This window comes from Salvelinus fontinalis, chromosome 8, assembly GCF_029448725.1.
Source record: "Salvelinus fontinalis isolate EN_2023a chromosome 8, ASM2944872v1, whole genome shotgun sequence".
In the NCBI taxonomy this organism is placed as follows: Eukaryota; Metazoa; Chordata; class Actinopteri; order Salmoniformes; family Salmonidae; genus Salvelinus; species Salvelinus fontinalis.
The window spans coordinates 40,756,685-40,769,157 of NC_074672.1; the positions used below are offsets into that span (position 1 = coordinate 40,756,685).

Below are 12,473 nucleotides of genomic sequence, written 5' to 3' on the forward strand. Positions count from 1 at the left end.
TTTCAGATTTATTAAATGTTTTATAGCGAAAACAAAATGTAGCGCTAAATTAGCATAGCCACGCCAGCCAGAACCAGCTGGGCGCGCCCGACCAGTTCACATGCACGACAGATATATGAAATAACATCGTAAATTGGGTCTTACTATTGCTGATCTTTCATCAGAATGTTGATAAAGGTGTCCTTAGTCCTGATGAGTCGTTCAATCCATTCACAATGGCAACTTTCCCTCTTCATTTAGCATAGGTACTGGTCGACTAGCACGGTTCTGTCCAAAGTTAAAAAACTCACAGAACGGAACACGGCAAAACTCCCGAAAAAATTCAAATAATCTGATTAAACTATATTGAAAAAACATACATTAAGATGATATGGTCACATGTATCAAACAAACTTCGAGACGGAGATAGTTTTCATCCGTAACGGCAGCATAACAAAAGACAATTACACCTCAAAAACGCGTGTTTCAGAAAACCGGAAGTTGTCGGTCACGCTAAAGAAATAGGTCTTATTTCACGTCAGTACAAGATAAACAAAAAATTTCTCCTCTGACGTCATCTTGACACCCAGAGGAAGACGAATGAAGTGTGTTTCGGGTCATAGGTGGCGTGACCATATATAGGCAGAGCGTTGAAGCGAGCATACACATCTTGCAATCTTCTTCTTGCTCAGGGAAAGTGCTGTCAAATGACTTATGTTTCACTCAGAGACAAAATTGAAACGGTTTTAGAAACCATAGCTTGTTTTCTATCCAATGGTATTAATTATATGCATATAGTAACAGCAATAATTGAATAAGAGGCAGTTTGATGTGTAGAGGAAATTATGCTAATGCGAAAACAGCACCCCCTGTATTCTCAAGAAGTTAACCATGATTTCCTCTCTGCCCCGGTACTGCAAGTCCAGTGTACATCCTGCAACTGGTGCAAAATAAGCAGATGAAAACAGAGAGAGCCACTGACTATTATTCTAGAGTAATATTATTCTCTTAGAGCCGTCCGTGGTGGCAGCCCTTTAACCTGTGGGCAAGCAGCAACACCAAAGAAGAAGGAGAGATCCTTAACGCTACAGCCCGATCACATGACAAATTCCGCTCTGCAGCTATGGAAACACCTCGCAGAGCTCTCCGTCGGGGAATAAGGCATCGGCAATCCACTGCAGGATTGTCGGTACGCCGCACACTCTCAAGACAATGGAGAAACTATGGAATATGATTTCATTGAGTGGTCTGTCGGATCATAACAAGCCAGCTAGAGAGAAAACCAAATTGTTTTCACTTCTATTTATGGACAAACAGATTAAAAAAATACAAGACTAGAAGAGTCTTATTCTCCGGGCCTAGTCTTGCTTGCTCTCCCAAAGTGTAGGGTTCCATTGACTGAATAAACCTCAGCACATGTTTGTTACTAAAAATGCTGAGCCATTTTGACTTTAATAGGAGGTTTGTGATTGACAGGGGTTGAGGGGATAGAGTGGAAGAAAAGGTTGAGGAACTTAGTAGGCTGAAAGTCTCAGTGGATCTATGGAGGCTTGAGGAACTTAGTAGGCTGAAAGTCTCAGTGGATCTATGCAGGCTTGAGGAACTTAGTAGGCTAAAAGTCTCAGTGGATCTATGCAGGCTTGAGGAACTTAGTAGGCTGAAAGTCTCAGTGGATCTATGCAGGATTGAGGAACTTAGTAGGCTGAAAGTCTCAGTGGATCTATGCAGGCTTGAGGAACCAGGGCCAGTCGTCACTGAGGATATTTGTTTTGGTATGACCAGAGCTTCATTATATTATATATTATCAGCATACAAATTGGTATTCTCAGCCTTTTCCTTTCCAGGTGGAACTGTGGTCATTAATCCGATTGATTGGCTGTGGGGGCAGGTAATGTATCAGAGTAACTATATTAACGGTAACAGGTTTGATTAACAAATACTTAGATTAGTGTTCCCCAACCACCACCTGTCTTCCAATAGCGCCATAAAGCCAGCACACAGTCATGATATACTGTCTCTCAACACCCTCCCCCTCCCCCACCCCTCCCCAAGCCCCTATCCTTTGGTCCCAGGTCAGGTGGTCGAGTCTACACTATCAGGTGCTATTTGCTTTCCTAATAACTACAGCTACTGGACAGCCTCATTAAGATACATTTAATTAACCAGATTTTAATCTCTCTCTCTCTCTCACACACTCATACTCACACACACAGACTGAAGGAAAAGAAGTCAACAAATGCTCAGCATATGTGGGAACTCCTTCAAGACTGTTGGAAAAGCTTTCCATGTGAAGCTGGTTGAGAGAATGCCAAGAGTGTGCAAAGCGTGGTTACTTTGAAGAATCTCAAATCTAAAATACATTTTGATTTGTTTAACACTTTTTTTGTTTTCTACATGATTCTATGTGTTATTTCGTAGTTTTGATGTCTTCACTGTTATTCTACAATGTAGAAAATAGTAAAAAATTAACAAAAACCTTTTAATGAATAGGTGTTTCCAAACTTTTGACTGGTACTGAATATATATGTTTGTATGAGAGAATATGTCCATAGTGCTGGTGTATGAGGAGTCAGCAGTGTTGCCGTGGGGATGGTCTCTGGGGTAATGGATGAGGTCCTGTCTCCACGGAAGCCCCAGCACTGTGCTACTACCATAACACATTGAGCCTGGGTTAATAAGTCTGTATAGGTCCCAATAGTAACACAAGCAGTACATCAGGAGGGGTTAGTGCTCTGGTCAGCCCCCCACCCCGCCGGCCCACTGAAATATACACAGGATAGCAGGACAGGGTGCTCCTCTTACTCCCTCTACCTATTCCCCTGTCACCTGATACTAGCCCAGCCCCATGTAATCAACTACCCTCTCCCCGCACCTCCAGACTGAGGCAACCGTCCAGAGGACAGGGGAACATGGGTTGTCCAATTTTTTTCCGCCAAGCCCTGGGAGGTTCGAGAGAAAATAAGCATCATTGGGAAACAAAGCAGAAAGGTCAGGTCAGTTGTTCATGGGCTATTGTTGAAGATCCATTGCTATTTATATGCTCAAACTGCAATAATTTGATCAAGGGTCCACTAAAAATGACCGCTAGATCAATGCATGTCAATAATATACTGTCTATGGACAAACGGACTCACACACACAACACATCTCAGTTGTTTTAGGTGCAGACAGACTTCGAAGACACGCTCCAGGGAGGGAGTTTCATTTATTCATGAATTTACTCTAAGATTAACCACCAAAATACATGAATGTTGGATTAGTGAGCGGTGAAGAGGGAGATGTGACTCTGAAATAAACATTCAATTATTTTTCAACAGATCCTTGAATGAAACGTCACAGTGAGAGGACATGGTCCCCTGGGCCAATCAGAACCCATCCTCTAACAAATAAAGACAACGGGACTGTTTCCATCGTAGAGAAACTAGTCCGTCTCTTTACGTGGCGGGGCCTTTGTGGAGGAATACCTTTCTCCTCCCCTGTGGAAATAGTGTTTTTCAAACGGTGTCAGAACCCACTGGGTGTCAGCCATGTAGTACGACTACAGAGAGGCTACTAGCTAGTTCTTTGGGGTTTTATAGGCTGGGTATATGTAAAGCTCTTTGGGGTTTTAGGCTGGGTATCTGTAAAGCTCTTTGGGGTTTTAGGCTGGGTATCTGTAAAGCTCTTTGGGGTTTTAGGCTGGTATCAGTAAAGCTCTTTGGGGTTTTAGGCTGGTATCAGTAAAGCTCTTTGTGACAACTGCTGATGTAAAAAGGGCTTTATAAAATATACTGTGTTTGATTGATTGATTGACTAATATTGCACTCTCTGTTGACAGGCAGGTCTAGGATCAGTGTAGGTGAGGAGGCACGTGAGAAGAGAGGACATAAGTGACGTGACCAATTCCTCTTGATGTATCGTTCTGTGTTTCACAGATGGTTGACTACGTCATCACTAGTCATTTATGTTTCAATACGTGAGTAACGGGTTGTGTTTAATGTATGAGAAAAATTTCAGACGCCAGGTCGGTGTCTATAACTTGCAACATTTGAAGTGCATCAGTACGGACCGAGCGAGCGCTTGCATATGAGATCAAACATTCTGTTGTGAATATTAAACAAGTGGGGTCCAGTCGGTCGTCTCTCCTCGGTGTTTGAACAGCCAAACGATACGTTTGTGCGGTCTGGCAGTCCAACAACCCGACAACGCAGAAACATAGCAGCTCGTCCTTGGATCTGTACTGAGGGTGAGATAAAATGTTCCATATTTGCTTTATGTCAATCTGACATCTACAGCAAAATGAATACTTGTGTGTTTCCGCAGCTCAGACACAAGAGTTGCTGCGTTAACAAACTCCTGCAGTGTGGCAGGGAAAAGACCATTCCAAAGCTACAGTATGATGACATGGGCTGATCCCTGTCATTTCTCAACCTAAGAAAACAATTGCATTTGTCTGAGCAGGTTGGCTAGTCTAGCGCTCAGAGAAAATACAGTATGCGAGTTGCCTGGAGAGTGACTGCCTACATAACGAACGGCCCTATGGGACAAGCCATGGCAAAATAGTTCATCTCTCCGACAGAAATGAAAACAATTCGAGAGGAAATGAAAGCGAATGAGGAATTAGATCTTGGATTGGATGAGACGTTCCATTAGTGTTACCTGCTGAGTGGGCATGATTTGTAGAGCAACTTTCCAGCTCTCTCATTGGACAACACCGGTAAGAACACAACAGAAGAAAAAACTATGGGAGTGAACAATGTGACAATGATCTGGCCTTATCTTTTCTTTCCTCTTTATCTCTCTCTCTCTCTGTCTCCCACGCACCCTCGCCCCATGTGTTCCCTTCCTCTCTCTTTAATGGAACACTCAAAGTTCCTCTGGCGTTCCCTCTACAGAACTGACCTTTTACCAGTGTGTCTGCAGAACAGGCAGAGTGACTAGAGCGGGATCTAAACTGGGAATGCGATCTCTATCACAGGAATGTAGAGGAACGATCCAAACGCTCATGAAAGAGATTGGGGTGAGAGGACAAGAGAAAGCACAAGATAGAGAGTTAGAGAGAGAATTATCAAAAATCTACAACCACCTAAAAGGAAGTGATTCCCAAACCTTCCATAACAAAGACATTTCTTACAGCGAGATGAACCTGGAGGAGAGTCGACAAAGCAAGCTGGTCCTGGGGCTCTGTTTACAAACACAAACAGACCCCACAAATACCCAGGACAGCAACACAAATTAGACCCAACCAAATTATGTGAAAACAAAAAGAAAATCACTTGACACATTGGAAATAATTATTTTAAAAATCTGAGCAAACTAGAACGCTATTTGGCCCTAAACAGAGAGTACATAGTGTCAGATTACTTGACCACTGTGACTGACCGAAACTTAAGGAAAGCTGTGACTATGTACAGACTCAGTGAGCATATAGCCTTGCTATTGAGAGGTGCCGCCGTAGGCAGACATGGCTGCACACTGCCCACAAAATGAGAGACACATATTTAGAGACACAATATTTCCCTCAGATTACACAGACCCACAAAGAATTGGAAAACAAACCCAGTTTTGATAAACTTCCATATCTATTTGGTGAAATACCAGTGTGCCAACACAGCAGCAATATTTGTGACCTGCTGCCACAAGAAAAGGGCAACCAGTGAAGAACAAACACCATTGTAAATACAACCCATATTTATTTATTCTCCCTTTTGTACTTTAACCATTTGCACATAATAGTATGGTTTATTTCACTTTTGTTTATTATCTATTTCACTTGCTTTGGCAATGTAAACATATGTTGCCCTTAATTTTAATGAGAGAGAGAGAGAGAGAGAGAGAGAGAGAGAGAGAGAGAGAGAGAGAGGGAGAGAGAGAGAGACTTCCTGCCAAATGTATGACCATATTAAAGACACATATTTCCCTGAGAGAGAGGCAGTCAGTTCTGCGCTGGTTTAGATCAGTGATGACCTGGAGACAATCATAGGTCAAACTTCATAGACCACTCACTGAGTTAGATTATTCCTACACAGCTACCCAGGGGCTGTACCTGTGTGTGTACATGTCTGCTCATTCCCCTCAGCACACCGACCATCAGCCCCACATCGACCGACCAACAGCCCACATCGACCGACCAACAGCCCACATCGACCGACCAACAGCCCCACATCGACCGACCAACAGCCCCACATCGACCGACCAACAGCCCCACATCGACCGACCAACAGCCCACATCGACCGACCAACAGCCCCACATCGACCGACCAACAGCCCCACATCGACCGACCAACAGCCCATATCGACCGACCAACAGCCCCACATCGACCGACCAACAGCCCCACATCGACCGACCAACAGCCCACATTGACAGACCAACAGCCCCACATCGACCGACCAACAGCCCATATCGACCGGCCAACAGCTCACATCGACCGACCAACAGCACACATCGACCGACCAACAGCCCCACATCGACCGATCAACAGCCCACATCGACCGACCAACAGCCCCACATCGACCGACCAACAGCCCCACATCGACCGACCAACAGCCCCACATCCCATGTTCAACCCTTTCAATCTTCAACATCCTCCATCGTTGTTCCCTCTCTTCTATCACTCTCTCTCTGTGTCTCTTTTTCCCTGCTGCCCGTCCCCCTGACAAATTACTGTGTTATGTTGTGTTGTGTGAAACTGCAGAGTGAGCGAGAGTTCTCTGCAGCCGTCACTGACGCTGCCAGAGGGATTCAGCCTAGCTAGCAGGGGTGTGAGGACAGAGACAGCAGCAGATACCTCCTCAACCCCAAACCCCCCTTTCTCACAGCAGCAACACCACCGTCCCTCAGCATCGGTTCCTCATCAGGTCTCTAACCAACCCCCGTCACTCACCTGTGAATGGAAGGCTGGGTTCTCTGGGGATGAGTCTCTTTATGTATGGAGGAGCGGCTGGACTCAAGGCTATATGAAAACAAGCACAAAGAGAGCCGGAGTCATCTCAGGAAGAAGGCCAACACAAAGCACAAGTCAGAACAAAGCGCCTCTTTCTTTGCATCCTGTATACTCACTCCTCCGTCTCTCCTTCTCTTTCTCATTCACTCTCCCGTGCTGGCAGTGACTCATTTCACCTACGGCTCGACTCAGTTCTACTTTAATAAAACAAGATGGTGAGAGAAAGAGAGAGAGTGGGACGGAGGGAGAGGCGCATTTGCAATCAAAAGACTTTAATGTTTGCCTTTCTCTCTGTCCTCTTCCACCACTCCTCTCCCTCTCCCCTTCCACCCATTCTCGCTCTCCCTCTCTCTGTTCCCTTCCACCCCTTCTCCCTCTCCCTCTCCCTCTCCCCTTCCACCCCTTCTCCCTCTCTCTGTCCCCTTCCACCCATTCTCCCTCTCCCTCTCCCTCTCCCCTTCCACCCATTCTCCCTCTCTCTGTCCCCTTCCACCCATTCTCCCTCTCCCTCTCTCTGTCCCCTTCCACCCCTTCTCTCTCTCTCTGTCCCCTTCCACCCCCTCTCCCTCTCTCTGTCCCCTTCCACCCATTCTCCCTCTCTCTGTTCCCTTCCACCCTTCTCCCTCTCTCTGTCCCCTTCCACCCATTCCCCTCTCTCTCTCTGTCCCCTTCCACCCATTCTCCCTCTCTCTGTCCCCTTCCACCCATTCTCCCTCTCTCTGTCCCCTTCCACCCATTCTCCCTCTCTCTGTCCCCTTCCACCCATTCTCTCTCTCTCTGTTCCCTTCCACCCATTCTCCCTCTCTCTGTCCCCTTCCACCCATTCTCTCTCTCTCTGTCCCCTTCCACCCATTCTCCCTCTCCCTCTCTCTGTTCCCTTCCACCCATTCTCCCTCTCCCTCTCTCTGTTCCCTTCCACCCATTCTCCCTCTCCCTGTCCCCTTCCACCCATTCTCTCTCTCTCTGTCCCCTTCCACCCATTCTCCCTCTCTCTCTCTCTGTTCCCTTCCACCCATTCTCCCTCTCCCTCTCTCTGTCCCCTTCCACCCCTTCTCTCTGTCCCCTTCCACCCCTTCTCCCTCCCCTGTACCCTTCCACCCCTTCTCTCTCTGTCCCCTTCCACCCCTTCTCCCTCTCCCTGTACCCTTCCACCCCTTCTCCCTCTCTCTGTCCCCTTCCACCCCTTCTCCCTCTCTCTGTCCCCTTCCACCCCTTCTCCCTCTCTCTGTCCCCTTCCACCCATTCTCTCTCTCTCTGTCCCCTTCCACCCATTCTCCCTCTCCCTCTCTCTGTTCCCTTCCACCCATTCTCCCTCTCCCTCTCTCTGTTCCCTTCCACCCATTCTCCCTCTCCCTCTCTCTGTTCCCTTCCACCCCTTCTCCCTCTCTCTGTCCCCTTCCACCCCTTCTCCCTCTCTCTGTCCCCTTCCACCCCTTCTCCCTCTCTCTGTCCCCTTCCACCCCTTCTCCCTCTCTCTGTCCCCTTCCACCCCTTCTCCCTCTCTCTGTCCCCTTCCACCCATTCTCTCTCTCTCTGTCCCCTTCCACCCATTCTCCCTCTCCCTCTCTCTGTTCCCTTCCACCCATTCTCCCTCTCCCTCTCTCTGTTCCCTTCCACCCATTCTCCCTCTCCCTCTCTCTGTTCCCTTCCACCCCTTCTCCCTCTCTCTGTCCCCTTCCACCCCTTCTCCCTCTCTCTGTCCCCTTCCACCCCTTCTCCCTCTCTCTGTCCCCTTCCACCCCTTCTCCCTCTCTCTGTCCCCTTCCACCCCTTCTCCCTCTCTCTGTCCCCTTCCACCCCTTCTCCCTCTCTCTGTCCCCTTCCACACCTTCTCCCTCTCTCTGTTCCCTTCCACCCATTCTCCCTCTCTCTGTTCCCTTCCACCCATTCTCCCTCTCTCTGTTCCCTTCCACACCTTCTCCCTCTCTCTGTCCCCTTCCACCCCTTCTCCCTCTCTCTGTTCCCTTCCACCCATTCTCCCTCTCCCTGTCCCCTTCCATCCCTCCCCTCTCCCGCTCTCTGTCCCCTTCCACCCATTCTCCCTCTCCCTTTCCCCTCCCCCCCCCCCCCCCCCCCTCTCCCGCCCTCTGTCCCCTTCCACCCATTCTCCCTCTCTCGCTTTTGCTCTTTTTGTATTTTTGTCAGACTCCATGTCTGAGCGGAATACTGATGTCAGGGTTTGAGAGACGCAATTGGATGAAAAAAAACTGACTTTTTGCCATCTTTTTTCATGCTCCACTTTGTGCTGCCAATTCACACTGTGCCGTGGGCCCCTGAAATAAACCTGCCCAATTAACAGAGCGGGGCTCAGAAAGCGGCCAACACAACCCAGAGACAAATAGCCAGCGTCTCTGGATCTTTATAAGACCTGGCTACACAGAGGGGTAGCAGGGAGCCTGGAGAGATGCTCATTCAGAAGACCAAGGGAAGAACAGAAACAATTACAGCTCTGAGATGGAGGCTGCAGTAAAGACTTTATGTCACTAGAGATTTTATTAGGATCCCCATTAGCCGTCGCCAATGGCGACAGCTAGTCTTACTGTGGTCCGACTCATAACAAAAAATACATTTCAGACAAAATACTTTACCATTGACATACATTTAAAAAACATTAACATGGTGTGTATGTGTGTGTGCATCTATCCGTTACACGTAGTGTACATGTCAGTACATAAACACAACCAGTAGGTCACATGGGGGAGAGGCGCTGTGCCGTGAGGTGTTGCTTTATCTGGTTTTTGAAAGCAGGTTTGTTGTCATTTGAGACACAGCTTTACTCTCTCATTACCTGCCCCTCCATCCCAACCAGGCTGGTTGATGCTCACATTCACATGGCATCTGAGGCGCTTTTAATTAGGTGCAACACAGAACAGCAGCCAGCTCCTGGTTCACTGAACGACACAAGATGGCCAATTAATGTCCTTACAGTCCACCCCCCACAATCCTGAAACTAATACAATGCTTTAACGGGCAAACTTCTACTGAGGAGTAAAGACAAAGCTAAGGATTCATTTAATAAATATAATATAACATGCACACATTTAGATACTCATTTGGCTCGTCACTCGCGGTTGGCCAAAAAATGCAAGTGGAGAAATAAACTGTCAAGAGCTCTTATCCTCTGTTTCTCTAAAAACAAAACTTAAGAGCTTTACCACGGCCGACCATTAACCTTCCACTGGGGCCGACCATTAACCTTCCACTGGGGCCGACCATTAACCTTCCACTGGGGCCGACCATTAACCTTCCACTGGGGCCGAGCATTAACCTTCCACGGGGGCCGACCATTAACCTTCCACCGGGGCCGACCATTAACTTTCCACCGGGGCCGACCATTAACCTTCCACCGGGGCCGACCATTAACCTTCCACCGGGGCCGACCATTAACCTTCCACCGGGGCCGACCATTAACCTTCCACCGGGGCCGACCATTAACCTTCCACCGGGGCCGACCATTAACCTTCCACTGGGGCCGACCATTAACCTTCCACTGGGGCCGACCATTAACCTTCCACTGGGGCCGAACATTAACCTTCCACTGGGGCCGAGCATAGCTCACCTCACTGAGAGAGATAGTGGATTCCCTTTCAAAAACCACAAACCCAAACCAATGTTGTTATTTTTGGGGGTTACTGATGAAGGAGGACAGGTGAAGAGATCAACGTCAATGAATCACCCTTTGGGTTTGTGGTCCACTTGACTCAGTTACATTGTCCAACTCAATGGACTGTACTTTATTTATGGGCCCTTTTCACATGGAGGAGGTCAGAAAGGTTTTAAGCAGGCTTTGAAATGAAGAATTGCAAACTGTATTTATATTTTTAGCATTTGGTGCCTATAAAAAAGATATTGTGTGTAGAAATGTAGATCTATGATGATAACATAGTACAAATCTATAATTTTCCAAATGCCTTTTAAACCTTTTCGTATTCTTACAAAATTGTAATCAAACAGAAACCTCAGTTTTTATTGAAATATTCAGCCTGAGGTGTGGTACACATTAATCTAGTCTACACCACTAATACAAACATTATAGAAAATAAATAATTCAAATATTGAGCTATATTGTATGCAAAACAAACATGGGGAAATGATATTGTTAATATACATTTGCTCAGAGAAAGAGATTTCTTGAACTAGTTTTTTTATATCCTTAAAAAGGAAGAGGTGAAAATGATTGACACTCCTAAACATTATTTCAAATAAAGTTGTCAAAAGTGTAGTATTTGGTCCCGTATTCCTAGCACTCAATGACTACATCATGCTAGTAGCGCTACAAACTTGCTGGGGATGCATTTTGCAGTTAGTTTTGGTTATTTTTCAGATTATTTTGAGCCCAACAGAAAAACAGTAAATAATGTATTGTGTCATTTTGGAGTGACTTTTATTATAAATAAGAATAGAATATGTTTCTAAGCATTTCTACGTTATTAATGTGGATGCTACCATGGTTACGGATAATCCTGAATGAATCACGAATAATGATGAATGGGTAAAAGGAGGGTAAAATATCAAACCCCCAAGACATGCTAACCTCTCAACTTTACCAACAACAGGGTAGGTTAGCATGTCTGGGACCAAACACAAAACTTTTGACTACTTTATTTATAATATACCAGCTCAATCCTAACCGATACACCTTATTTACAAACTGAACACGATTCCCTCAGTTCTCTAAGGCAGTGAGGAGAGCGCCTGCCTGCCTGCACAGGAGATGGGATGCAATAGAGTGATAATAAAGGAGAAAGAGGAAAAAGATAAGAGGAGTGAGAAAAGATGAGAGGAGGAGTGAGGAAAGATGAGGAGGGGTGAGGAAAGATGAGAGGAGGAGTTAGGAAAGATGAGAAGTGAGAAATGATGAGAGGAGGAGTAAGGAAAGATGAGAGGAGGAGTGAGGAAAGATGAGAGGAGGGGTGAGGAAAGATGAGAGGAGGGGGATGAGGAAAGATGAGAGGAGGGGTGAGGAAAAATGAGAGGAGGGGTGAGGAAAGATGAGGAGGGGTGAGGAAAGATGAGAGGAGGGGTGAGGAAAGATGAGGAGGGGTGAGGAAAGATCAGAGGAGGAGTTAGGAAAGATGAGAAGTGAGAAATGATGAGAGGAGGAGTAAGGAAAGATGAGAGGAGGAGTGAGGAAAGATGAGAGGAGGGGTGAGGAAAGATGAGAGGAGGGGGATGAGGAAAGATGAGAGGAGGGGTGAGGAAAAATGAGAGGAGGGGTGAGGAAAGATGAGAGGAGGGGTGAGGAAAGATGAGAGGAGGGGTTAGGAAAGATGAGAGGAGGAGTTAGGAAAGATGAGAGGAGGAGTGAGGAAAGATGAGGAGTGAGGAAAGATGAGAGGAGGATGAGGAAAGATGAGGAGTGAAGAAAGATGAGAGGAGGAGTTAGGAAAGATGAGAGGAGGGGTGAGGAAAGATGAGAGGAGGGGTGAGGAAAGATGAGAGGAGGAGTGAGGAAAGATTAGAGGAGGGGTGAGGAAAAATGAGAAGTGAGAAATGATGAGAGGAAGGGTGAGGAAAGATGAGAGGAGGGGGATGAGGAAAGATGAGGGGTGAGGAAAAATGAGAGGAGGG

The 12,473-nt window shown here is 46.7% G+C and overlaps 1 protein-coding gene across 8 annotated transcripts in view; it reads right to left on the reverse strand.

Annotated features, from left to right (window-relative positions):
* The window catches only part of LOC129861239 (extracellular sulfatase Sulf-2-like), a 396,100-nt gene that overhangs the window by 334,585 nt on the left and 49,042 nt on the right, over window positions 1–12,473 (reverse strand). For 6 of the 8 annotated variants that reach the window (XM_055932471.1, XM_055932474.1, XM_055932478.1 and 3 more), the window contains one exon: window positions 6,843–6,911. The exons of 1 other annotated variant lie outside the window; for it this stretch is intronic. The gene's annotated coding sequence lies outside the window, so the exon portion shown is untranslated. Of the gene's footprint in view, window positions 1–6,842; window positions 6,912–7,018; window positions 7,243–12,473 lie in introns of those variants that run through there. One more of the 8 variants, XM_055932473.1, reaches the window with a different exon arrangement.